The 24,334-nt window shown below is 44.6% G+C and overlaps 1 protein-coding gene across 2 annotated transcripts in view; it reads right to left on the bottom strand.

Annotated features, from left to right (window-relative positions):
* The window catches only part of nlgn2a (neuroligin 2a), a 207,972-nt gene extending 184,705 nt beyond the window's left edge, over positions 1 to 23,267 (bottom strand). Inside the window, exon 1 of one of the 2 annotated variants that reach the window (XM_079667932.1) lies at positions 22,243 to 23,267. The gene's annotated coding sequence lies outside the window, so the exon portion shown is untranslated. The remainder of the gene's footprint in view (positions 1 to 22,242) is intronic. The other variant, XM_079667931.1, reaches the window with a different exon arrangement.
* Between the last annotated feature and the right edge of the window lie 1,067 nt (positions 23,268 to 24,334).

Below are 24,334 nucleotides of genomic sequence, written 5' to 3'. Positions count from 1 at the left end.
CCCACAGTTCAGACAGAAGTTCCAGTGGTTTTAAAAGTAGCTTTGACAACTTAAAAGGGCTCACAAGTATCCCTGTACATTTAGCAATTCAACTCTTTGTGCAATATCTGCATATAAAGCTCAAGGTGCTGCAAAGTAATGGTTGAAAAGTGCTTTTAGTTAAAGAGTAAGAGAAAGCATAATGAGGAAAGTCACTGTGTATAAGGATTACATCTATTTGACTGGAAATACATCTAATCACAGCTTGTTTGGTGTTGATTGCATCTTTGTTGAATACATTGGAATGACTCAGAGCCATTTAGAGTTTGACATGAATTGTCTCTCTGCGCTACTCGTCTAACACATACTCATGTTTGGGTGATGGGTTCTAATAGTTTAATTTCTTAAGATATCATCAGATTAAATTATTTTCTTTTGTGTTACTGCATTGACTTACTGTGTGGTTAACCTATTGGCTTTGTCTGACAGTGGTATAACCCACTCAAAGCCATTTCAAAACAACAAACTTAGCGTCAGTGTGCATTTATAAGCTTTAAAGTCATAACACCTTTTGCCAATACATCCTATTATACTGTTTCTATAATAACACATATCGAGTTTATTACTCAAAGTGTTCAGGACATTAAGTAACGCAAGGTGCTTTTAACAAGAATGAAAATGCCAACAAATTAAAATCCTAATGGTATCTCCAAAGGTAGTCAAGCCCAATGCCACCGACCCATAATATCATTTTCAATACAACAGGTCTCAGGTAAAGCTATTATACTAACAGCTATGTGATGGTTCTGAAAGAAAGGCAGAAACAACGGTTCAAGGTCAAAGATATGCAAATATACAAATCAAGACTAATCGTTTACCATGAATTCATTCCCTATTTCAAAGAAACATCTTGTGTATATTAGGGCTGCACGATCTATCGTGTCGTGACGATAATCGCGATATGCGCATGCGCGATATTCACATCGCAGGATGTGCAATTTTTTATTTTTTTTATTTTTTAGGACGTGCGATATTAAGTAGGTAAATGAACTGAAACACATCATGTTACAATTCTTTTGCTGCTTGCTACAAAAGGAAAACTTGCGCAGCTCATGTCAATGCTACTTGAGTGAGTGACAGCAAACCACCATTCACAATCAAATCTCCAAAGCAAACGGACCCGGTGATTAAAAGGTAAAAACACTTAAAGAGCAACTTCCAGGTTAAAGACACCTGTGAATAAATGTGTAGGAAAATGATGAATACACTAGATTTTCAAAAAAATATACAGAAATATACACTACAGTGACATCTGGCGTCGTTTTTGTAAGAAATGTTCACTTCCGCATAAAAAAGCCTCGGCACGTGACCTCCCGCGTGCGACGTAACACGGGGGACACAAGGGGGAGAGCGGCCGGTGTAACGTATTAATAAACATGGATCCCAATGCTAGTTTCGACACAGAAGAAGTTGAACATGAATATTCGAATGCATATGACGGGCCACAACCTTGTAATTATGAGCCTGCTAGGCGTCCAAGAGACCAGGAGCAGCCAAGGATTAGAAGAAATAACGGCCATCGGAGAGAAATTGAGCTGTGGTGTGAGGAGAACCAGTGGAGAACTGGGCAGCTATCTTGGTGAGTGACCGGCGTTAGCTACAGAATGTTAGCTAACGTCACATCACAACATTGTAAAGTTAGCTATCATATATCAGGCTATAACTAAAGTAGCATTGATAATATAGTAACGTTACTGGCAGGACTGTTGATACTGATCCATAACAGAAACTAATGCGCAAGTATCAGCCCTATCTCGCGTTACCTAATGCAACTCCACACTACGGTGCTGTGTACCGGAGGGGAGACGCGAGATACGGCTGATACTTGACGATCTGGCAGAGAAAGGTTGTGGAGCCTCCGTTGATATGCCGTCGTACATGGCTTGATGGAAAGCAGGTGTGTAGTCGGGGAGGGTGCACAGCTGATTGCAGCAGGTGAGTGGAGGTTGAGCCGGGAGCCAGGAGTGACAGCCACCACGCACACACAAACAACACAGACAGGGGGAAACAAACAAACACAAAGGAGACGGCTGGAGCAGTACAGCCATCACAGCGTTACCTAATGCAACTCCACACTACGTCTTACGGTGCCGTGTACCGGAGGGGAGAGAGAGAGAGCAGCGGGGGGGGGGGGGGGGAGAGAGATGTAATACGGTTTCCTGATAAAGCTGTGGAGAGTATGTGCTGCAGGGAGGTGGATGCACAACGCACCCAGGAACGAATGCTAGCTCCGGTCCTTTTTACTGTGGACTCGATGTCCTGACAGGCTGGTATTTGTGCAACCTGCACAAACACAATACTGCACCATGATTACAAATGGTGAAATACAATGTAAAACTACCGAGAAATAACAGCTCCTTAAAACACAACCGCTCTACTCAACGCAACTCTACTATACCCGCGGTCAGAGAGCGGAGATGTTGACCCTTTGTTATGTAATATGAAGCGTTTGACGTATGACCTTAAAAAAAAGCTGTTTTTAAGAGCAGAGCTCAAAATTGCTCCTTTCCCTCTGAATTATTGCCCTTATGTCTCGTAAAACATATCAAATCCTGCATTCACTTTTTTAATTGTAATTTTCAAGCAAGTTTAAGCATAAATGTAGAAAAAATAAAAACCTGCAAGATGCTCTTTAATAAAGTAGTTTCATGTGTTTCTCCAAGGCAGTTCGGCGCTGCTAACCAAGCTAGCTCAGCTTGTTGCTCTGATAACTTAAGGTCCAGACGTCCGTGACAAAAATCCTTCATCCGGTTAAAAAAAAAAAATGTAAATACTAATTGTATAGCATTAAAGTTCAAGAAAGGATGGTTTGCGGACAAAAAAAACTGTCTTTTCTTCAATTCCTGTATTTTTTCATATCGCAGGGGGGAAAATCGCAATGTCAGTTTTTTCCAATATCGTGCAGCCCTAGTGTATATACAGTAGTTAACAAAGAGTTATATAAGAGAGCCGAGGCCATGCTTGTGAAAGGGACGCGCATAAAACCTAGGCTATCAGTAATCTTTTGTTTGTTTGTCCATTGGTTTAGTGTCCTTCTATTTGTCAGTTTTACAGAATAAGAGTCCTAAATCTATAGATTCAGTATGGCTGATAGAAGGTTGTGTTTGGGCAACTCAAGGGCAACACTGGATTCAGGCTGTAAACAACGGTGCTGTGCGCGTGTGCGTGTGTGTGTGTGTGTGTGTGTGTGTGTGTGTGTGTGTGTGTGTGTGTGTGTGTGTGTGTGTGTGTGTGTGTGTGTGTGTGTGTGTGTGTGTGTGTGTGTGTGTGTGTGCAAGTCAGATCCCAGGATCAATGCAGGGGGGAATAAGGTTGACAGAATAATGACCTGTCCTCTCTTTTCATCAGCCTTTTCTTCTCTATTTCTCTGTAGCCATGTTCTCCAATTTCTTACATTTCCCCCCCCCCAGCCCTCCTCCTCAAATACACATCATCTTCTTCAAACCCCCCCCCCCCTCCTGTTCATCTTTTTCTCTCCTCCTGCAACACTGGTCCAGGAATAACTCGTGTCGGTTTTCCCCTTCATTCCATCTTTTCTCCATCTTACTGCCAACCGCAGTAATCCTCCATTTCTCTTTTGTTGCCAATCGCCTTTCTCTTCCCCTTTTTATAAAAATTCTCCTTTCAACCAGCCTCATCTGCCCCGCTCCCAGCCGCAATAACTCAAACAGTCCTTTCTTTGATGCATCATTCATGGTTTTGTTCCCTAATGCACTCTATCTCTTCACAGCCACACTATCAAATCTTCATCATCGGCTTTTATCTAGTGTTCCAGCATTCCCCCCCCCACTCCTTGTAATGTCCTGTCTTCTCTTGCCGCTGCTTCTTGCCCCTTTTTATATTTCCATCCATTCAGCAGTCTCCGCTCTTTCAACCCTTCCTATTATGCCCTCCTACATCCCTCTCATTCCCTTCTCCATCACTTTCACTTTTCCTTCCTCATTCAACCACCTCTTCTCATCTTTTTCACCCAACCACAAAATCCCCATCACACGTCCCTCCGTTTTCTCCCCCCCTCCTCTCCCTTTTCAGTCCCTCCGTCATTCCCTGAGGTGAGTGACTGAGTGCTAATGCCCAGGTCTCAGTAATGGGATAATCCTTTACATCGGAGAGGCGGCATCAGTCAGGCTACGAGTCATTCTCTAAAAGCCAACGTTATCATTGCAACGGGGGCTATAATCTACCCATGCTGTTCACCGAATGTACACACGTATACTGTCAGGATGTTTCATGGCAGAGGCTCTGTCGCGCTTCAGATCCCATTTTGTTTCTTATCGGACGAGTGCCGCAATCATGGAGAATGGTCCCTTGGTGCATTTACCTGCAGATAAACGTGTAGCCTCCAGGATGTTTATCTTCCCTGTATGGCGGTTAGGAACGCATGTCTGATGGAGCAAGATGTATATGCTGCTAAAGGTTAGATATCCGGCCTGAGGCTTTTACACTGGTGTCAGAGCAGTCTTTAAGTGCAAGATGGATGAATATGTGATTTGTATCTGCAGATATTGTTTTGCTGCCATGCGCTAAGAGTTTTTCGTGCAACACTGATGCACCTAAATGTACACACACGCGCGGGTCTATTCCTGCCACAGCTGAAACATCTGGGCTCCCGATTGGAAGGATCGTCTGGGGAGTGTTGATGTGTTGCTTTGACTCTCCATGTCCACCTGTGCCCAGAAATAGCTGGAAAAACACAATCTCTCCGAAACACCTGCTTTGGAGCCTTACATAACTGTAAGAGGGGAGACCACACAGAGAGGAGCAGGAGGGAGAAGAAAAAGAGGAGAAATGGATCGGGAAGTTAGGGAGAGCTGAGCCCCTGTGTGTGTGTTTATAAGTGTGTACTGTATGTGTGTGTACATCAGATGAATGGAAAAAGAAGTAGAACCACATACAGCTGAAGTTATTTCTCATGATTTTCTTTCTATCATCAAGAAAGGAGTTCTGACAACATACAATTATTGGTTTTGCCTTTGCTCTTGGTGTAGTTTGAAGTTTATGCATTTTCTGAAACTATTTATAGCCATAAGGCTGCTACATCTCCTTTGTACTTATATAAAATGTCAGAAGCATACGACACAGTTCCTATTAGTGGAGATCGAAATACTAAAGATTGAAAGTACTAAAGATTTATGCGTTGGTATATAACACTTCGCCTAACATTAAGTAAAAGCCCTGACTTGTGTGTTTTGATAGAGCAGGGTACTTATGCCATCTTTTCAGAACTACATTTTAGTGAAGACAAAGATAACGAGATGTAATGGTGTCAGTGTGCTTCATTTAAAAGATTGGCAAGCCAGCCGTTGATGTGACATTTATGAAACAGAGCGGCAAAACGATCTAAAGACTCAAATGAACCACTTAGAAGCCATCAGGAAAAGATTTTGTGTGTGGGATCTGTGTAGTGGGCACATTTTGTGGTTGACAGGTGTCAGTGCTTATGCTGAGTGTCATCCGTGTGTGCGATCATGCATATGTGTGCTCGTGTGAGTGTACAGTAATTTGATACACATTCACGCTCGAGTGAGCTTAATGTGTGGAGGCTGTGGTTGAGCATGCTCGGTGAGTCTACATACATCTACTGTACATTTATTTTTCACAAATTCTCAAATGATCTTGCATGATGTAATTATGTGTGTTTATGTGGCCCGAGCACGGCTTTGTGTTTATTCAAATAGAACTCGCTCCCGAAAGGCAGCACGATGTAAGTGCTGGGATCATACAAGCACTTTGAAATGTTGTGAAATTACAACATGCAGGTTTGTGCACAAAGTGGTTTGTAGTTGAAGCCATGTTGTATTGTCTGTGTTATGGTATTGAAGTTGTTTCACACATACATACAAATGCAAATGATGCCAGTTTGAATTAGAAACTCCATTTTTTTTCCTCTCCCTTTACATGTATCTCCCTGGGATGCTTTCCTGTGCTTCTCAATGTGGAGAAGCTGTTTATATGCGGATGGTGCTCCGGTTGTCTTCCATAATGTGACGCAAAGAGCAGACAATAGTCCTGCGACGCGGCACCTACTCTATCACAGACACAGGCAGCCGAGTGAAGGATGACTCCTGCTTTCTGCCGGGGTCTGTACCCATCATGCATCAGTCCGAGATAACATGATAGACTGGGTGTTGGTTCGGATTTAGTGTGTCGCTCCTCAACACGAGGAGCACTGCCAGCAGCGGAGTCTTAATCTACCTGAACTTCAATTTGAGCTGAAAAGCAATGAATTTGACTCTTTTAAGAAATAGAATGCTTGGATACCACTAGATAAAACAACAAATATCCAATGCTTCTTCATCAATATGGCCTCAAACGCTTTGAGTATGGATTTCCACAAATATGTGTTATGAGAATGCAATAAAAAAAAAGCCCTTCCCCCAAGTCTGATGCTGGGGACTTACAGCTGGGGTATGGAGGCTTGTGTCAGCTGAATGGAGATGTATGATGATGACTGGCTGCAAGTCATCATTTACCACTACCTTGCTGCTTTCAGGTTGAGGATAATGGTGGGATTAGGGTACAGTAGATGGAAGGGGATGGTTTTAAGGGAACAGGCATCATGAAGGCTCTGCACAAGGTTCTCCATAGCTTACAAGTTAACAAGGCCTTATTGGAGATAAGCTCTTTATGAATCTTCTGGCAGTGTGAAGTATAAAGGTACAATATGTAGGGTGTTATGAAGCTCATTATTCAGTATGTTTTGTTTACAAAGAACATCTCTTTCAAAGTGTTATCAATCTACTTTTTGTAATGGATGTGGGCACCTATAACTCCAACATGTGGAAACATGTGCAAACTACGCATTTCAAAAACACTATTCTATAATTGCAGGGAACAATTCAAGATCATTCTTTAAATACAGGAAATGTTTGTATTGGTCAAGAGGAGAGTTGAATATACAGTTTGAATTTTTATGAATTGCTTAAATGCTTTCAAATTCATAAATTCCACCTATGACTACTACCAACACACACTGCCACGTTTGCATGCTGAATTTAAGTGTTAAACTAAAAAACACACTGCCATGCTTTCGGGATGGATTTCACACCAATACAATGATGATTTGATTTAAAATGAATGTGCTGAGTCATACATTGACAAACTGTGTTAGAGTATAAAAGTATATCCTTTACTTTTATGGGGGTTCAAATCTGCACTTCTCTGTTTCATTTATTCTACTCTGTATAATTGTTCTGTAGTTATTGTAGCTAAAACGGCGATTTCTGAGAGATTTTAAAATCTCAGATCTGCTCTAGTCCAGCAGCTGTAACTCAGGTCTCAGTGAGTCACGCCCCTCAAGTGTGCATTCCAAGAGGTTGGAAGACTCTGCTGATTGCGTGAAGTGCAAAACGCTTCCCAGCCGAAAAACATTTTAAATAGCGCATTTCAAATCAGAATAACTGAGTGTGCATCCAGACTCGGTGAGGACACTATCGATACTGACTCAGCAATCACTGTAAGTTATATTCTTGTTTAAATAGACTTCTCTGTTTCATTTATTCTACTCTGTATAATTGTTCTGTAGTTATTGTAGCTAAAACGGCGATTTCTGAGAGATTTTAAAATCTCAGATCTGCTCTAGTCCAGCAGCTGTAACTCAGGTCTCAGTGAGTCACGCCCCTCAAGTGTGCATTCCAAGAGGTTGGAAGACTCTGCTGATTGCGTGAAGTGCAAAACGCTTCCCAGCCGAAAAACATTTTAAATAGCGCATTTCAAATCAGAATAACTGAGTGTGCATCCAGACTCGGTGAGGACACTATCGATACTGACTCAGCAATCACTGTAAGTTATATTCTTGTTTAAATAGACTTCTCTGTTTCATTTATTCTACTCTGTATAATTGTTCTGTAGTTATTGTAGCTAAAACGGCGATTTCTGAGAGATTTTAAAATCTCAGATCTGCTCTAGTCCAGCAGCTGTAACTCAGGTCTCAGTGAGTCACGCCCCTCAAGTGTGCATTCCAAGAGGTTGGAAGACTCTGCTGATTGCGTGAAGTGCAAAACGCTTCCCAGCCGAAAAACATTTTAAATAGCGCATTTCAAATCAGAATAACTGAGTGTGCATCCAGACTCGGTGAGGACACTATCGATACTGACTCAGCAATCACTGTAAGTTATATTCTTGTTTAAATAGACTTCTCTGTTTCATTTATTCTACTCTGTATAATTGTTCTGTAGTTATTGTAGCTAAAACGGCGATTTCTGAGAGATTTTAAAATCTCAGATCTGCTCTAGTCCAGCAGCTGTAACTCAGGTCTCAGTGAGTCACGCCCCTCAAGTGTGCATTCCAAGAGGTTGGAAGACTCTGCTGATTGCGTGAAGTGCAAAACGCTTCCCAGCCGAAAAACATTTTAAATAGCGCATTTCAAATCAGAATAACTGAGTGTGCATCCAGACTCGGTGAGGACACTATCGATACTGACTCAGCAATCACTGTAAGTTATATTCTTGTTTAAATAGACTTCTCTGTTTCATTTATTCTACTCTGTATAATTGTTCTGTAGTTATTGTAGCTAAAACGGCGATTTCTGAGAGATTTTAAAATCTCAGATCTGCTCTAGTCCAGCAGCTGTAACTCAGGTCTCAGTGAGTCACGCCCCTCAAGTGTGCATTCCAAGAGGTTGGAAGACTCTGCTGTCGCCCATCAGCAGAAAATAGTTAACTAATTACAGCGGCGTGCCCCCAAAGCTGTGAGAACTGAGCAATCAGGTATCCATCTTAGGTTGCGTTTTCCTGGAGCGTCAGCTTCAGCGTCAGCCAGACGAAGACTGACAAAGACATTAAGAGTCCTGTGGGAGTCACGTGGGAGGCAAAGAGGAGGCAAATCGTACTCTGATTGCGCCAAGTATCGCTGGTGTTATTTAGTCTTATTCAATTCTCTTGGGTTCTCTAGCCCCTCATGCTATAATCATGTGTATTTTCTGCATTCCTGTTCATGTGTCTTCTCGCAATTATCACTGGCCCCGTGTTTCTCCTAATCGATTTCACCGGCCTGCTCTCGTCTATCCCACATGCTCCACTGAGATCCAACATCTCGTTTCAGGGGGCCTGTGGAACTGCCAGTCAGCTGTCCCTAAGGCTGACTTCATCTCTGGCTACGCTTCCCTGCAGTCTCTGGATTTCCTTGCTCTCACGGAGACCTGGATCACTCCATCCAACACATCCACCCCAGCAGCTCTCTCCACAGCATATTCCTTCTCCCATACACCCAGACCCTCTGGCAGAGGAGGTGGCACTGGTCTCCTGCTCTCTCCCAAATGGAGCTTTTCCCTCTTCAAGCTACCTAATTTCACTCCTTCTACCTTTGAATTCCATGCCGTCACAGTAACCCATCCTATACAATTAACCATTGTTGTTCTCTACCGTCCACCAGGCGCCTTGGGGGACTTCTTGGAGGAGTTAGATAATCTCCTCTCACACATCCCTGAAACTGGCCCTCCCGCTGTACTTCTCGGAGATTTCAACCTCCAGACAGGGAAGATATCTGAACTAACATCTCTGTTAACCACCTTTGCTTTCTCACTGTCTCCATCCCCACCAACTCATAAAGCTGGCAATGTCCTTGATCTCATATTCTCAAGGAACTGCTCTACTTCTAACCTCTCTGTAAACCCGCTCCACACATCCGATCACTTCTTCATTTCATTCTCTCTACCCCTTTCCAAACATAACAACCTCATCTCTTCTAACTCTGCTCCTGTCCGCCGTAACCTCCGTTCCCTCTCCCCCTCTACCTTTGCCTCATCGGTGCTCTCAGCCCTCCCTTCCTCTGACTCGTTCCAACTCCTGCCTCCAAACGCTGCTGCAAAAACTCTCCTCTTTACTCTCTCATCCTCTCTGGACTCTCTCTGTCCTCTCACATCGCGGCCGGCTCGTCAGTCCCCTCCTGCTCCCTGGCTAAATGACGCACTGCGTGCTAATAGAACCATCCTTCGGGCAGCAGAGCGGAAATGGTGGAAATCCAAACACCATGACGACCTCCTAACCTATCAGGCTCTCCTCTCCTCTTTCTCTGCTTCCATCTCTCAGGCAAAAAGCACTTTCTTTCAAGATAAGATCCAATCTTCCTATTCCAATCCCAAAAAACTATTTTCTATCTTCTCCACCCTCTTGGACCCTCCCAAAGCACCTCCCCCCTCCTCCCTTCTGTCAAGCGACTTTGTTAACCACTTTGAAAAAAAGGTTGATGATATTCGCTCTTCCTTTTCTGACTCACCTTTACTCACCGCTGGGTCACCAGACCCTCCCTTCACCCACACACTGACCTCCTTCTCCCCTCTCTCTCCAAGTGAGGTTCTTACCCTCGTTACCTCTGCCCGTCCTACCACCTGTTCTCTGGACCCTATCCCCTCAAACCTCCTTCAGACTATCGCTCCTGATATTCTACCATTTCTCACCCATTTCATCAACACTTCTCTAACTTCTGGTCACTTTCCAAACAGTCTCAAGGAGGCAAGAGTAAACCCTCTCCTTAAGAAACCCACTCTCAATCCGTCTGATGTTATTAACTACAGGCCCGTCTCTCTCCTCCCGTTCCTGTCTAAAACACTTGAACGCGCTGTCTTTAAACAACTCTCCTGTTATCTCCATCAGAACAACCTTCTGGATCCGCACCAGTCTGGTTTCAAGGCAGGTCACTCAACAGAAACTGCTCTCCTTGCTGTCTCTGATGAACTGCACACTGCTAAAGCAGCCTCCCTCTCCTCTGTCATCATCCTTCTGGACCTGTCTGCTGCATTCGACACAGTGAACCATCGGATCCTCCTTCGCACTCTCCAAGAACTTGGAGTTTCAGGCACTGCACTTTCCCTCCTCACCTCATACCTCAACGACCGCACCTACAGGGTTACTTGGAGAGGGTCCGAGTCCGACCCTTGTCAATTAACTACAGGGGTCCCTCAGGGCTCGGTTCTTGGTCCCCTCCTCTTCTCCCTGTACACAAACTCGCTCGGGTCTGTCATTAGCCCGCATGGTTTTTCATACCACTGCTACGCTGACGACACCCAACTAATTCTGTCCTTTCCCCGCTCAGAGACCCAGGTCGTCGCACGCATCTCTGCTTGCCTAGCAGACATCTCTCGGTGGATGTCTGCTCATCACCTCAAGCTCAACCTTGACAAGACTGAACTGCTCTTCCTTCCGGGAAAAGATTGTCCCACTCTTGACCTAACAATCAACATCGGCACCTCTGTTGTTTCCCCGACTCAGACTGCAAGGAATCTGGGTGTGGTCCTAGATAACAAATTGTCCTTCACTGCAAACATCGCTGCTACAACCCGCTGCTGCAGATACACGCTTTACAACATCAGGAGGATACGTCCCCAGCTGACCCAGACATCAGCGCAGATTCTGGTCCAGGCTCTCGTCATCTCACGCCTAGACTACTGCAACTCCCTCCTGGCTGGTCTACCTGCATGTGCCATCCGACCTCTGCAGCTCATCCAGAATGCAGCGGCTCGTCTGGTCTTCAACCTTCCCAAATTCTCCCACACCACACCGCTCCTCCGCTCCCTTCACTGGCTTCCAGTAACTGCTAGAATCCACTTCAAGACACTGGTACTTGCGTACCATGCTGTGAATGGATCTGGCCCTTCCTACATCCAGGACATGGTTAAACCGTACACCCCAGCACGTGCACTCCGCTCTGCATCAGCCAAACAGCTCGCTGCACCCGCACTGCGAGGGGGACCCAAGTTCCCGTCAGCAAAAACACGTGGGTTTGCTATCCTGGCTCCAAAATGGTGGAATGAGCTCCCCATTGAAATCAGGACAGCAGACAGCTTACACATCTTCCGACGCAAACTGAAAACTCATCTCTTTAGACTCCACTTCGAGCGATAGAATTACTAACAAAGCACTTATATACTAATAAAGGGCTGGCTTTCTAAATGCCAGTTGAGTAGCACTTGAAATGTTTGGCTCTATGAAACCTGATGTACTTATATGATTCTGTTTTCTTAAAGGTTGTATCTTCCTGGTCGAATGCACTTATTGTAAGTCGCTTTGGATAAAAGCGTCAGCTAAATGCAATGTAATGTAATGTAATGTAATGCATCCATAAGTCGGCAAAGATATGGATTGGTGAAAATGTACAATATTGTATTTCCATCGAGATTACACAGGTGATGAAAAGGCTGGATGTAAATGGTATAGAGCTTATTGTCCGTGCCGTGGTAAATAATACAATGAACAAAGGATTTTTTTTGTACCGTATAACATTATGCATAAATATGCTGACTGAGGGCTCACAGGTATGCTAATCTCTTTAGGCTCTGTCACTCCGGAGATGAAGTTTTGATGGTGTTTAATATCCCCACCCAGCCAAATGTGATAGTGTTATCTCTGACCTTGACTTGTAGAATACCTGGGAATCTTTTTCGCTCTAATGTGTAAAACCAAAATGTTTAACTTGTTCTCCGCTCAGCTCTGACTCTAAATCCCTGTCCGTCATGACTGACCTTGAAGCCCGGCTCTGACAAGAGTAAATGTAATAGCTATATAACTGTTATACAGAGAAGACTTGTGTGTTAGAGAGGGCACTTGGCAGATCGGATTATTCCCTGAAACATATCTGCTCGTATGCCGCGGTGACAGCTATAGTGAAATGTCCCTGGGGCTAGTGAACCTCCATGTGTGTGTCCTTCCATGTAGAGCATGACAGGCTGAACCAAGAGAGCCATTTAGGCATACAGAAGTCAGCAGTCCAACGAAATGTGGTCACAAAGCAATGAGGACTCAGCTCTACAAAACTTCAGGCTATCAATCGCATGTCAAAAGTCAAAGTATTAATAAAATGTATAAAAAACCACAATGATAAGAAAAACAGTTGTTTCCCCATTGCACATACAAAAAGAAAATGGAAATATGGATAGATACCCCCTTGGCAGACCACATTAGAGCGATCTCTGAAGTCATACATGGCAATAACATCTTCTGCAGAAGCTTTTCCCCTCAAGCCTAAGCAACAGCAGGCGACCACATGAGCAGAAAGGAATCTATTCACCCCCCAGGGCAATCTCAGCTCTCCTTCGCCCTGTAGGCATTACTATGCCTTTGAATGTTCACGCTCTTTGCTTTTTTTATTATTTGCAGAAGGCCACAAGGGATTGTACTATCTCCTGCCAGTTTTATTGCTATTGTAGGGGCCATCCATTCAGTAAATAATAAAATGAGCACTTGCCAAGGTTGCAAGTACTATCAAACACAACAAAATGCAAAATGGTCATGTTAAAACCACTGAAAAACATGAGAGCCTTGTCACTTCTTCGTCCTACACATCGAAATGGGCGTAATGTACCGCAAGGTTGATACTAAAGACGGGTCCATAGAGGCACTTGTGGATCCTTTACTGTAGTGTAGATAATGAACCCCGAACGACTTCCCTTCCATTTGGCCAAAGGTGTTGAGTAAGCACCCAATGTAGCTGGAAGCACTGCAGCCTAGAAGCAAACCCAACTCAGAGGTGGTGAGTATAAGTAAGTATATTTCCCCTGTGCCACACAGGCGCTACCCAATGTGAGCTTTATTGTGACAAAGTTCTTTTCACTACACTGTTAACAGAAAATATTTCTCTTCCATATGCATTCCCCTCAGCAGTTTGCAAAAGCATTCTGTATTTAACGGACTTCCACAAGCACATCCATCGCTTCTGGCTCAGTCAAAATTTCAATCCCTGGCTGTGGCCCTATAGCGAGAGACCTGGGGATATGAATGAATCATGACCCGCTGAGCCAAGTCTTTAAATCAAACCTTCCACCCACCCCGAATTGGACCGTAGATAATATATGTTCCCGGTTCGGATCCATTTAGCACCCTTAAACACTCCGTTAGGCAGGGATGAAAACTAGACAGGGTGCAAAGGGTGAGACGCACCATGGGGCAAGGATAAAACATTACAATGGGGGTAAGGCTGAGAGTAGCACAGTCAGGAGAGTCAGGGAGGTAATGATGGAATAGTAATAAAAGGGAATGAGTGGGCTTGAAGAGCAATGAGGTTGAGGTGGAGAATGAAGATAGGTCGGAACTCATTAAGGGGATTCAAGCAATGTAAACAGGAAAAAGAGTCAGGACCGAAATGAAAGAAATGGTCAAGAGGATGTTGTGAAGGGGCTGTTATAATGACCTCCCTCCATAATGATCTCAGAGATCCCGCTAATTGGCCAAATCTCAGAGCAAGGCCCCCAGCACCCTTCACTGGACAACGGGTCAGACGAGGAGCAAGGGAGGGAGACGGAAGGAAGGAAGCCGAAAACATTACAGACAAAAGGGGGGTGCCATGAAGAGGTTGAGCTATGTGAGTCTAATGAATTGAGGGGTTGTACGAGAACAGCACTGACCTCCAACTCCCTGCTCCCCACTTGCCTTAATTCCACTTTCCACGCTCTCCAGCTTTGGCCATTCTGCTGTAAATCTATGAGCAGCGGCATCGGAAAAAATAAATGTTGCTCCAGATGAAGACACAACTGAGACCCAGGGACCTTGTTTGGAGCAGTGTGGCCAATGAACGAATGGCTCTGGGTGAGAGGTGAGATAGGAGGGGAAGAGTGCTCTATGAGGGCCTCTCCGAAGACTTATTTATGAGCAACCTGATCAATGGGTTAATTAAGTGGAGAGGAGAAAATGGAGAGGCTGGCCCGAGTGGTCAGTGGCTGAAAAGAAAAAGGGAGGGATGGGAGGGCAAAGGGGTGGATTTTAGGAGAAGGGTGACAATGGGTGAGGTGAACATATTTTGGCAGGATGTGAAGATAAAAATGGGAATCACATTCCCTCGTGTGCTTAACGAAATTGACTGGGACCATCCAATAATTCTCTGATGGGAATTACTCCATGTTAGTGATGACGGTGAGCTATTGGCTCACCTACTGGAATCGATACTACTCCACCTCTTCAGATTTGTCAAAGTCGTGCAAAATAAGATGTCAAGAACGCAATCCATGGGCCAGTCTTCCATAGACCTTTGGAAAATCAATTCCGATATTTACTCGTCAAAAGATTCTCGGAGGCGGAAGGAACGTGTCAAGCAAACGCATGAGCCGCATTACACAACACACACGCTTCCAGCCCTTCTGTCTTAAAGCATGTGAAGCACGTTCTCCAGTGAGAAGGATAGAGCTCATCCTTTGAAATGTGTTTACTCCCCACAAAAGGAGAGAGAAAAAGAGGCACTGAGAGAAACAGGGCCAGAAAATCCTGCTGACTCGCCGCCTTCTAAATCGCCGCCCTCTTCTCCTATTCCCCTTCTTATTTACAAGTCTCTGGAGTTTTAACCCAAACGGAAAGAGATTGTTTCATGTAAGCACCAGGGGAGCGACAGTTGCTTTCTTCCCAGGTCTTCATCTCTGCAGAAACACCCCCACCTGACCACGTTCCGCCATCAATACACGTTAACACATCCTAGCAAAGCAATCTCACCACTCATTAGCTGTTAGCGCTAGCATGCGATCAAGGTTATGCTCCCTTACTCTGGCTAATTAAGATGACAAAGCCTTATCTTTCTTGCTGTAATGGGAAGCGTTTTACTCTATATTTTCCACCTATATATTCCTGTCCCTTTTACTTTTATAATCCAAGCCTCCATTACTTGTATTTCTGATATTGTATATTCTTATTGTGATCCCTCTTGCCTCTAAAAAAATCGAAAACTTGTGAACCTAAAATCCCTTTCCCTCTTTCAGTAAATTCCAGACTTTCAGAGGGGACATCTGAAGGGCAGAGCACAGGGAAGATGAGTCATTTTCACCAAGATAGTGTAGCCTGAGGGTAGCAGATAAGTGCACTCAATAAAGTTCAGTACGAGTCAGAACACTGACATTTATGTCCCCGGTGCTGTGAGCTGCTACCTGTACAAGTAAAGTCCACAGAAATCTGCTCATTCAGGGTGTTTGTCCCGAGAGTGATCCCCACAGATTGGAATAAAGCCCCTCTTTCCTGCTCCCATTTGTCACCAGAGGAATGGCTTTAGCCTTGAGAGACAGTGTAAAGAGACACAGATGAATGATTCAACCGAAACACATTGTTTCCCATGAAGGATGCACATGTCGCATCCTTAAATAATGAGAGTAAACCAAGAGAAAGTGTCTTTAGTTCAAACAAATGAAAGAACCATACACTTATTTAGTGTGTGTGTGTGTGTGTGTGTGTGTGTGTGTGTGTGTGTGTGTGTGTGTGTGTGTGTGTGTGTGTGTGTGTGTGTGTGTGTGTGTGTGTGTGTGTGTGTGTGTGTGTGTGTGTGTGTGTGTGTGTGTGTGTGTGTGTTTTCTTTGCTGATTGTGACAATAACAGCGACCATCATTGCCTGCTTGGCATCATCGGCCGCGAAAGTGTAACGCTGCCATTCTGGTGATCATTCATCACTGTCGCGCCTTCGCTAACACACACTCCCCGCACATACACACAAACACCACAAGAAACTAGGAAGAGCCTGTCAAGGAAGAGACATCCTAATTCACTACGTAGGCATATTCTTTCATTAAAAGGACGCCATCATGACAGCTGAAGCCCAGCAGCCTAACAATGCATCAACTGGAGCGACACGGCGTACAGAAATACTTGAAATGCTCCATTAATTTAGAGGTGAAGAGGTCGAGGCTCAATTCTTAAGAGTGAAATTGAAGTTGCAGCTTTTCACGCATGCATGCAACCAACACTTCCACTCCTTTGCTATAGATTTCAAAGCAGTCAAGGAGGTAGTGACTATGTTGCTGCTAATCCAAAACTCCTCCAGGCAGAACAGTAACCCGTGGGAGATCGACAGCAGTATCACTTCGTCCTCAAGTGTTGCTATTAGCCTCCAGCTCTTGCCATCCCTAAAACCCAACCACTGCAATCCAACGCAACTCATGTACACAGATGGACATCAAATGGATGAGGGCCTAGCCTGTACTACGGGACAGCCACTGGCTATTCCACCACGGAGGGCTCATTACGTTGACAGAGGCACCGGCACACATCAGCAAAAGAGGGGGAAAGATGTGTGTTGTTTTTGACAACCCTCATCATTATACAGTGCAGCCGCGGTGATAACACTTCAGCATGTTGGCCAACACATCCAACTACTGCCGCTTCTTCCTTTGCCAAGCATTACAATTGCACCGGTCTTTCTCCACCTAGTTGTTAGGGCTCCAGCTGACAGCTCATACTAATATGTGTGGTGGTGTCTCAGCCCATACTAATGTGCGTGCAGCAGCAGGGGAGGAGGAGGTAGAATGGAGCAGATGTAAGAGTGCAAAATAGAGATGGTGGTATTGTAATGTTGTGTCATACCTCTCTCCCAGTTGTATAGTCAACTCATTTACGGCTTGTTTTTATGAAACACTTCCTGTGTGTTCCGTTCTTTTCCTGTGACAACACTTGGCTTTCGGAGCACATCCTGTTCTCCTCTATCTGTATGTGTCTGGAGTGGGAGGGCGGGACTATTCCTGCATACTTGCCCGTCTCCGGACCCGTAGACCCGCGGCTTGTTTGCGATGCTGAGGGTTTACTACGGAGTACTCCAGAGGATGTGGCTACTCCTGACCTTGAGATGCTGTCAATACCATAACTCACTCAATCTCCCTGCGTCCCCATCGATGGCGAAGTGTAACCAAGAGAAAGATTCACTGCAGTGCTGTGTGTGTGTGTGTGTGTGTGTGTGTGTGTGTGTGTGTGTGTGTGTGTGTGTGTGTGTGTGTGTGTGTGTGTGTGTGTGTGTGTGTGTGTGTGTGTGTGTGTGTGTGTGTGTGTGTGTGTGTGTGTGTGTGTGTGTGTGTGTGTGTGTGTGTGTGTGTGTGTGTGTGTGTGTGATAGAGACAACATGGACTGTAATCAATGACATGGAGGGGGTGGGGGAGGGGGGGCAAAACACATTAATCTCCAAAATTGTTGCAGTGAGATTTGTACATGAATTCCCTGGACTACGAAAGGGATTGCAGAGAGGTACACAGGTGAAAATTCCCATGGACGCAAGGGAGAAATCCAGGGAAGTCTCTCAGTTTGCCAGAGGGATCAGCCGCACTGGTCAGAGAAACATGGATTCCGAATGTCAGTCAATCTGATTGGCTAGAAAGCAGGATGTATTTAATCCTGGCTGTTGCTGACTCTACTGCTGTTGATTCCATCAAATCCGTATCCCACTTTCTATTCAGGGCAGATTCTGCGACACAGAGGCACGAAATCCCGTTGAATGGTATTATTTGCTCAAAAATCACTCTCAACAGTGGTTTTGATCCTTGCAGGTTTTTTCTATTGTAGCTGTATCCAACCTCCTGCACTGTCAAACTAAAGAGTGGAGCTAGCAGCTTGGATCTGGCTTTTCTGGGTTGTTTCTCACCTTCTCTGTCTTCCTTTGGCTTTTACCTCTTTGGAGAAAAAAGGAGTAAATGTTCATTGACCTTGGCCGGTGGTCAGTCAGGTTCTAGCGGGAGGCGGGAGGAGTGGCAGTGTGAAGGTGTTGGCTGGAGACTTAGGAAGCCAACTTGAGGTTTTTTCAGTCAAACGTATCAGAGAGTGTTTGACCTTGATCTAACCCTAATGAGCCGACGGGGGACACTGCAGCGCCGTTCGCTTCGGGTTGAATGACGACATGTGGGATTGAAGACAAATGGAGGACACAGAGGAAGAAGTGTGTGAGGGGAAGATATAATAGCTAGGAACAATAAGGCGCCCAATAAAAAAAAGCAGAAAATGCCGCAATATAGAGGAAAAGAAGACGACGAAAGACAAGTAATGGTCCCAAACCCCCGTCTTCATGTTGCACCCTAGAGAGAGAAGATCTCATTCAACAGGCTCAGACAAAGGAGAGAGATGGGCCACTGTGCAGGGACTGTGGGACACCAGCACTCTCTGAGAATGGCAACCAAACAGACTCACTGATGGGATAAGTTGATAGGATGAGCAAAGATGGGGGAACTTTCCCCAAAGAACAATCCTCAATAATATAACATACATTGTTCAAATGAACTGGAAGCCCTTTGAGTTACCTGTGTGTATGAAAAATGCTATATAAATAAAGTTTGATTTGTATGCCCCTATTCCTACTTCAGATGCTTTTTTTGCAATCTGTAAAAGCTGAAGTAAATAAGACTTGCTAATGGTAAGATTCCTCATTTTAAATGGAATGAAATATTTGGCCGTAACGATTTTATGTCAGCACCAGAGACTGTGTTTACTGGGCTTTAACGTGAAGGGGGCAAAAATGCAGCCTTCAGCCATTTTCAACATTGCAACAGTCAATAAGGGGATGCAAGTTTTTTTTGATGAATTTTGCAGCCCTAATATACACGCCCATATGCAAGAGCGCACATACGTACAGGCCAATTTAAAAAAAACAAAAGCTTCAGGTTGTCAAATCTTTGCGGGCTTACCCTTCCAAAAAGATGCTGCCATAGCAACCACACACACTCCTCAAAGAATACACAGCTAGGCTCCCTTTGAACCAAACGAATGAGTATGCCACAAATGGAGAGAGAGAAGAGAAACAGATTAATAGGAGGAATAAAGGTGATAGGAGTCGTGCAGAGTATATATGGTGTTACGAAAGCATACTGTCTTTGGCAAAGGAGGGAGGTAGTGAAAAATGTATTTAAGAGAGCCGAAACATGACACAAACACATGGGTGATTACATGGTGAGACTGGGGCTCAAGGGAGAAGGAGAGGCAAACTCCCCATTGTGAACAGCGTGTTGTCAATTACCAAGCATTGTTTTATATAAAAAGAGCATCCATTGTTGAGCTATTCCATTTAATCAGCTTTATGTTGTACTAGAGAAGCAGAGAACACAGGTTTCTCATGTTCAACAGGTATAGAAACTGGCAAAATATGAAACAACACTCTTGGGTGTTCATTAACACACTGCTCTCAAGTCACCATTTCTAAAGAAATCCCACAATTATGCAATATTCCATCAATTATATAAACACTCACATTGGAACATGCATGTAAGCAGGGAGGTGGAAAATATATTCTTGCTGTTGGGGGAATGAAATGATGCCAGCAGGACTGGATTTACATTTCGGTACCTTCAAAGCATCGACTGACACACATAGTTAACTTCCTCTGCTGCTAGTCACAGAAGGTAGATACGAACAACAGCGCCTCCCACAGGACGTGTGTGTTCAGCTAGCCTTGGCTTTTCACTAATTCATTTGGAGTGTGCTAAACAAACATTTTTATTTCACTATGATGCTGAAGATATTTCTTACGAAGATGACGCCTCTCACCTACAATTAGAAGCAAGTGGTGTCATTTCCACAGTCAGAAAACATCCTAACACGATGATGTCACTGATGTATCTCCATTGGGAACAATAGTGAGGGATTTAATTATCAGTTAAAAACAGACAAGGACTATTAAAGTATTAAAAAAATGCTATTTAAACCCACCCCTTGCACAAGACTATCTGCATTGGTGACTGCTTAGCAACCCGTCCATCAATCTACCAACAGGCTTCAGCTCCATCTGCCTCCATCTTTGCTGCACCTTGCCCAGGATGGATATTTTTCTGGAGTGTTTGCATGGGACTCGGTCAAAGAAATGAACAAAATGTGTGCATGAAGGGCGCTCACACACACACAAAATGGGCACAAGCCTCCTTGATAAGGCCACCTGTTCTCTGTTTTTGAAAATCAGCCACTGACCCAAAATGAATCACACCATATTGCACTGCTGCAGAAATGCCCTACAATGTCCCCCCCTCCATTCTGTGTGTAAATATTTCTCTCTCACACACTATCGCTCAGCACAATGTATTAGCCTGCCACCTTTATCCCTCCTTAAATATCTCCACAGGTCTTCAAAGTTCCCAGCCAGCTGCCATTGAGATAAATAACAACTCCTCTGTGACAACATCTATTTAGCACAAGGACAGTCACATATTTCCCCCCCCCGCCTCCATTAAAATGCTTTCTCCCCAAGAGAAGCAACTATCTGCTATGTAGGGCAGGCGAGATGCTTTAACCGAGGAAGAGGAAGATGAGCGGAGCTGCCTTCCCCTTCTCGTCGCCGCAGATAAGAACAGAGGTCTTCTTGTCCCCGCTGAATTCTATCATCTAGCAGGCCCTGCCGATCCGAATGCCCCACAACACCCGCCACAGCATATAAATGCACCCCATTCTTCAGGCTGTGTGTGTGCATCTCTCTCTGTGTGTGTGTGTGTGTGTGTGTGTGTGTGTGTGTGTGTGTGTGTGTGTGTGTGTGTGTGTGTGTGTGTGTGTGTGTGTGTGTGTGTGTGTGTGTGTGTGTGTGTGTGTGTGTGTGTGTGTGTGTGTGTGTGTGTGTGTGTGTGTGTGTGTGTGTGTGTGTGTGTGTGTGTGGAGGAGAGCATTTAGGGGAATATGTTCTCATGGCCATGGCGTTTCCTGAGTGAAAAGGATTGAGTGAAGAAATGTATTAAGTTGAAGGATGATTTGACTGTTGAAGGGAAAGCTTTGTGAGTTGTCTGCAAAACAGGCCTGCTTGCTGGTAGAAAAAAAAGATCACCCTTTTCACTCTAAAACTATTCCACTATTATTCCAGACAATGCACAATTTAATCAGTGCACAATGATCACCATGTGAGCAATGACTGATGCGGCATTGATGCAATCTCAGGCGATGCTCTTTGATTAATAGGCGACATATTCTGCATGTTACAAGGATGGGAAAATGAGCTCAGCCTGAATGAATAACAGCAGCCTCTGTCTCTCTCATTCCACCAGAGGAGCTCCAAGTTCTCATTAATGGAACAGAGGATGCATCTTCAGTGTTATGAAGGAGCAGATCGTGTGCATTAAGGCACGACTCACAACAGGTTTGACATCAACACACAGCAATCCATACAAAAACATTATTGCATAATCCAACAGATTGGCTAAAAATACATTGATTGCAGACATGTTTTGGACAACTCCAAAAAATGCATTTGTTTAGGGGCCTGTTGACACCATATATCTCAAAAATAAAATAAATATTAAATGTAATTTTAGAAAATGACATGTAAGCAACAGATAGTTAAAGATGAATAATCGATTTTAGCCCATATTCTGGTGCTGAAATATTTTGTTCACAATAGGTGTCAAAAACACCCCTTGAGCAGTCTCTTTCACACCAAACACACACTCACACAATTAAAAATGCTAATTAAATGCACACAGGGAGGTGTAATTAAAACAGCGTTTTTAAGTATGCAGACAGGATTTCACAGAGAATTATCTCCTCAGAATTCAGCGTTGACCGTGTAATCTCAGCCTACCTGTTCATTTGTGATCCACGGGTGCAGCTGGGACGCCAGATTCCCGATGATGTGTTCGTCCTCAGATGTCTCCTTTTTCCTTGTCCTCTTCACTAAACCTTCCTCCAGCGGTGGTAAATGTCAAGCGAGCACAAAAAAAGTGCTTGTTTCAGAAAAAATAAATACAAAAACCTCCACCACCTTGACAGCACTTTATCAATCCAACTGGGGAGGCAGGTGGGACTTCATGAGTAGAGACAGGGCACCAAAAAATGAAGCTGCTCTACCGCATTACACAGCACATACGGCAGGCTTTAGTATCATTCCGTGTCCGAGCTTGCAGGCTCGGCTTAGTCCCAGTCTTCTCCAGATCGGCAGTATTTTCATTAATTTCTCGGATGACAGCTTCAGGAGGATTGTCTGTTTTTACACAGGCCTTTAACGACCGAAAACAACCCCCAAACAACTCGTGTCTGCAGGCTCTCGGGAAATTTGACAGCCGGGAAGAGTCACCTGTGCAGACCAATGGTGGCTCTGTTTTTTTTAGCGTTATTTCGTCGGTAATTCCTCAATAAATCCCCTGAAGGAGACCGTTGACACCACCGAGCATCAATTCAAGCCTCGGTTAGCTTCAGCTCGTCTCGGTAACGGCGGGCACAGACTGCGGGATGTTCCAGTAGTCTCGTGTGAAGAGATGCTGCCTCCGCTGCCGCTGCCGCTGGTGCTGCTGTGGACGCCGTGACCGCCTCCGAGAGCTGTCTCGCGCGCACGTGCGCACCCTCGCGAGCACGCACGCTCGTTCTCGGAGTATGACGCGCGCCGCAGTGTCCTCCCTAGCAAGCTGGTCGCCTTGGCAACGCTTTCCTCTGACCTCAATATGGTCGCTTTTCAACTCAAAAATGTGTGTACCTGCCGTTTCTGTAGCCGTGAGGCTCACTCAATGGTGAAAAATAGGTATTAATCCGCCAAGAATGTCGTCCGGTTTGTCTTCATGTTCTCCCTCAGAGAGATGTGAGAAATTAGTGCTGAGGAGTTTCATTTTTTCGGCATCCCTCTCCTCCTCTCATCCGCTCGCATCCAGACGCCAGATCTGCATCAGCATGACGTCAGAAGGAGTTAAAGAGATACTAGCCCATTTTTTACCCCACCTCCTCTCCTTATTCATCCCTCCATCCTGCATCTTTCTTTTTTCCCCTCTCCCATTCACCCAACAGCCTGAAGCATCCCTTCATCGATCATGATTTACCCTTTCAACACAGAGAACGTGTAATTCTCCATTTCTGCTTGGCTAATCCCTATATGAGGTTAAACATGTTAATCACTGAGGGATAAATATCACAGCAGTGTTTAGAGTGCCAAATGGGGTATTAAGTTAGTTTTATACTGATAGCACAGGAAATAAAAAATGATATAATTTGATTAGGACACGCAGTCATTAATAAGTCCCTTTTGGAACAGATTTGTACTTATTATTTTACAATCTTGTTTGTGAATTTATTGTATTTTTACTTCAGGGGTGATCTAACACCCAGCATAGCTGAGTCCCTGATCTCATTATTGCAGATGGTAATGGCTGTGTGGGGGCAGCACCTGCTCCTCTGGATGCAGCAGCGCCACATGTTTGTTATTGGGTCGTATAACACAACCAAACATCTGCCTCCGTCACTCTCGCACTGCAGAACCATGTATCCATAGTTTGTGGGCTGGTTTCCTGCCAGAAATTCCCAGCTCGTAGGATAAAAAACATTCATATATGCTCCATCTTTGCTTGTTTTCCCGCTTTAACTTAATCAGAACTATAATGAACGCCTCCCACAGAACTACTCAAATGCCCATGTGCTCTCAGGCAGATCTCATTGTGGAGAAGATTTACTGCTTAACATCCCTGCGCCAGCGTTCATTCACTTCCCTGTATAAACCGCAGGCAGGGGAACAGGCTGCTGCCTCTCCACTCATGTGGGGAGCCAGCCTGTCGTCAATCAGCCAAAACATCATGTCAGCTCGCTGTGCTTTTTACCTTCGGACACATCCAGCTACCTGAGGGACATGGATGAAGCGGGAAGAGAGACTGCTTTGGGCCTACCATCACGGCTATCAAGACAAATTGTCTTTG

Source organism: Notothenia rossii, assembly GCF_949606895.1.
Source record: "Notothenia rossii genome assembly, chromosome: 3".
Classification (NCBI taxonomy): domain Eukaryota; kingdom Metazoa; phylum Chordata; class Actinopteri; order Perciformes; family Nototheniidae; genus Notothenia; species Notothenia rossii.
Note: the sequence above shows the minus strand (reverse complement) of the source record. Positions and strands in the feature narration are given on the sequence as shown.